Source organism: Triticum aestivum, chromosome 5B, assembly GCF_018294505.1.
Source record: "Triticum aestivum cultivar Chinese Spring chromosome 5B, IWGSC CS RefSeq v2.1, whole genome shotgun sequence".
NCBI classification, from domain to species: Eukaryota; Viridiplantae; Streptophyta; class Magnoliopsida; order Poales; family Poaceae; genus Triticum; species Triticum aestivum.
This window is the reverse complement of record NC_057807.1, coordinates 613282909-613287374: the sequence shown is the minus strand read 5'-3', so window position 1 is coordinate 613287374 and position 4466 is coordinate 613282909.

The window sequence follows — 4466 nt, the reverse complement described above, 5'->3', positions numbered from 1 at the left end:
ATATGCAAGGTGTTGTTGAACTACAAATTGATTTATTTGCCAATTTCATTTCATATTGCACCCAAACTGGGCAAATACATAAATCTGGAAAAATATTAAATACACGTAAATAATACATATAGCACCGAAACAAGATAAATACGTAAATAAAGGAAAATATCGTATACATGTGAATGGTAAATATAGCACCGAAACAGGACAAATACATAAAGTTGAGAAAATATCAAATACAAGCGAGTGGTGGCTTATTTTAATTAGCAACAACTCTACCACCGAGAGAACAACGCACACATCTACGCTTCTGCATGTCTGCGTGTACATAGCTTAATGCAAGGTCTTCATGGCATAGCTCACACATCAGACCATGTGATCTTGAACACTCCAATGGCCTCCTTGAGCCCCAGCGCCTTCCACACGGCTGGTGACGCGTCTACGTCGTTGTATGGGCACGGTGGCTCAAAGTTGTGCTCGGCGTCGCAGCCGTACACCGAATCGCACTCGTCGACGACCTTGGCCAGCACGGCACGCCCGTTTCCGTTGATGCGGATCATCTTGTTGCACCTGCGCTTGCCGTCCAGGCGCAGCCACCCCGTGGACAGCGCCACCACCAGCTCGGTGTCCTTGTGGAAGCGGTTGTCGCAGAACGATTTGCCGCCGCCGTCTCCACCTCATGCGAAGCTGTTCAGAGTTAGGATCGCCGGCGTGTCGGCCGACACCGGGGGCGAGCACCTGAATTGCAGGTAGCGGTGACCGTCTTTACAGCAGACCGAGCCGTGATCCCTTTTGCAGTCGCCAAATTTGCCATGCAGGAAGCCACTGATGTGGCACCTGCCACGACTGTGGCTGCTCTCTGTAGTAACGTTCGCGCTACTGCCCACGGACACGGAGAGGCAATGAACACGGAGGTGTGACAGGAACATCAAGAGAGCAAACATAGCTAGTAGCTTCTTCAAGTTAGCCATGTCTATGAGGTACTCACGTTGCTTGCAAATCTGCAATTTGTGCTTGTGCGTTTGTGAGGATATATTGGTTGATCCATGTTCTTTATATAGGGCACAAGCCCCAACGAACAACAACTGCTCATGCAACTGGGTATGCTAATTCAGTCTCGTTTCTCCGGTTTTGTAACCCAGAGATGGTTGATGTTCTGCAACCTTCGGGCTTGTAGCATTTGGGCGTGCAACATATATTTTTCAACAGCCGTCTCTTCTTTATTTTAGTGAACGAACTTTTGGCATGGAGCTTCCGTTAATAGTCGAGGTGGAGACATGCGTGAACATCCGAGTGAATTACATTCACAGTGAAGTAGTGTAAATAACTAGTTGAGACTATCTGTATCAAGAGTGATGTACGTTTCCTACTTGTATTATATCTATGGGATGGAAGCCGCCAAGATTAAGGTCTAGCTTGGTAATATCAAAATAATATAAAGATAGATTGAATTGTTACAAATGTAACTCACTTGTGATTAACCTTGTATCTAATTTTTCTTGTAATTTTCTATTTGGTGTTACTCAAAGTGCTTTGTAATTCCAGCAGCTACCTTCCACGCCCTTTTCGATACCAGGTGTTTTTTTGGGAAGCACCAGAAGAATCAGTTTTTGTAAAACTCAGAAATCTCGATGTTTTACCGTCCAAAGAATTCAAATGAATTTTGAATTCTAATTTATTCGGTATAAATATAAGTATGTAACCTGTAAATCATCAAATCTGATAGAGCATGCCCCAGTGGCAAATACCCTTTAGTTCCATGGTGTATACACACCTCATATAGAAAAAATAGTAATACTAAAATCTCACAAAAGTTTGGAAGTTTTTTTTACAATAAACTTTACTCACTTTTGCACTAATTCAGTCTCTTTCTTCGATTTTGTAACCAACGGATGGTTGGTGTTCTACAACCTTCGGGCTTGTAACATCTGGGTGTGCAACAAATATTTTTAAGCAGCCGCCTTCCTTGTTCCAGTGAATGGAATTTTGGCAATGAGCATCCATTAATAGTCATTTGTGGACATCCAAGTGAATTTGGTAGTGCAACTAACTAACTAGTTTAGACTATCCGTATGAGTGACATACGTTTCCTAATATCATATAATATATATGGGACGAAATCTGCCAAGATTAAGGTGTAGCTCGGCAACATCAAAGTAATACATCATCTGATTAAATTATTACAAACGTAAGTCACTAGAATTTACCTTTGTATCTAATTCCCTTGCAATTTGTTGTTTCGTGGTACTCAAAGCGCTTCGTAATTTCACTTGTTCCCTCCACATCGTTTAGGGTTCTTTTTTTTCTCAGTACCGGTGCTTCTTTCCAAGAGGCGCAAAAAGAACCGGTTCTTGGAACATCTCAAAAATCATCGAGTTTTACCACCCGAAGAATTCAAAGTTTTTGTCTATAAATAGTGAAATATATGTCTATGACCTGCATAACATCACATATGGTAGTGTGTGCATGTATGCGTGTGTGTTTGTTCGTGTGTGTGTGTGTGTGCTCAGTCGTATATGCAAGGTGTTGTTGAACTACAAATTGATGTATTTGCGAATTTCATTCCATATTGCACCCAAACTGGGCAAATACATAAATCTGGAAAAAATATTAAATACCTGTAAATAATACATATAGCGCCGAAACAAGGTAAATACATAAATAAAGGAAAATATCCTATACATGTGAATGGTAAATATAGCACCGAAACAGGACAAATACATAAAGTTGAGAAAGTATCAAATACAAGCGAGTGGTGGCTTATTTTAATTAGCAGCAACTCCACCACCGAGAGAACAACGCACACATCTACGCTTTTGCATGTCTGCGTGTACATAGCTTAAGGCAAGGTCTTCATGGCATAGCTCACACATCAGACCATGTGATCTTGAACACTCCAATCGCCTCCTTGAGCCCCAGCGCCTTCCACACGGCTGGTGACGCGTCTACGTCGTTGTATGGGCACGGTGGCTCGAAGTTGTGCTCGGCGTCGCAGCCGTACACCGAGTCGCACTCGTCGATGACCTTGGCCAGCACAACACGCCCGTTCCCGTTGATGCGGATCATCTTGTTGCACCTGCGCTTGCCGTCCAGGCGCAGCCACCCCGTGGACAGCGCCACCACCAGCTCGATGTCCTTGTGGAAGCGGTTGTCGCAGAACGATTTGCCGCCGCCGTCTCCACCTCGTGCGAAGCTGTTCAGAGTTAGGATCGCTGGCGTGTCGGCCGACACCGGGGGCGAGCACCTGAATTGCGGGTAGCGGTGACCGTCTTTACAGCAGACCGAGCCGTGATCCCTGTTGCGGTCGCCAAATTTGCCATGCAGGAAGCCACTGATGTGGCACCGGCCACGACTGTGGCTGCTCTCTGTAGTAACGTTCGCGCTACTGCCCACGGACACGTAGACGCCATGGACACGGAGGTGCGACAGGAACATCAAGAGAGCAAACATAGCTAGTAGCTTCTTCAAGTTAGCCATGTCTATGAGGTACTCACGTTGCTTGCAAATCTGCAATTTGTGCTTGTGCGTTTGTGAGGATATATTGGTTGATCCATGTTCTTTATATAGGGCACAAGCCCCAACGAACAACAACTGCTCATGCAACTGGGTATGCTAATTCACTCTCGTTTCTTCGGTTTTGTAACCCAGAGATGGTTGATGTTCTGCAACCTTCGGGCTTGTAGCATTTGGGCGTGCAACATATATTTTTAAACAGTCTCTTCTTTATTTTAGTGAACGAACTTTTGGCATGGAGCTTCCGTTAATAGTCGAGGTGGAGACATGCGTGAACATCCGAGTGAATTACATTCACAGTGAAGTAGTGTAAATAACTAGTTGAGACTATCTGTATCAATAGTGATGTACGTGTCCTACTTGTATTATATCTATGGGATGGAAGCCGCCAAGATTAAGGTCTAGCTTGGTAATATCAAAATAATATAAAGACAGATTGAATTGTTACAAATGTAACTCACTTGTGATTAACCTTGTATCTAATTTTTCTTGTAATTTTCTATTTGATGTTACTCAAAGCGCTTTGTAATTCCAGCAGCTACCTTCCACGCCCTTTTCGATACCAGGTGTTTTTTTGGGAAGCACCAGAAGAATCAGTTTTTGTAAAACTCAGAAATCTCGGTGTTTTACCGTCCAAAGAATTCAAATGAATTTTGAATTCTAATTTATTGGGTATAAATATAAGTATGTAACCTGTAAATCATCAAATCTGATAGAGCATGCCCCAGTGGCAAATACCCTTTAGTTCCATGGTGTATACACACCTCATATAGAAAAAATAGTAATACTAAAAACTCACAAAAGTTTGGAAGTTTTTTTTACAATAAACTTTACTCACTTTTGCACTAATTCAGTCTCTTTCTTCGATTTTGTAACCAACGGATGGTTGGTGTTCTACAACCTTCGGGCTTGTAACATCTGGGTGTGCAACAAATATTTTTAAGCAGCCGCCTTCCTTGTTC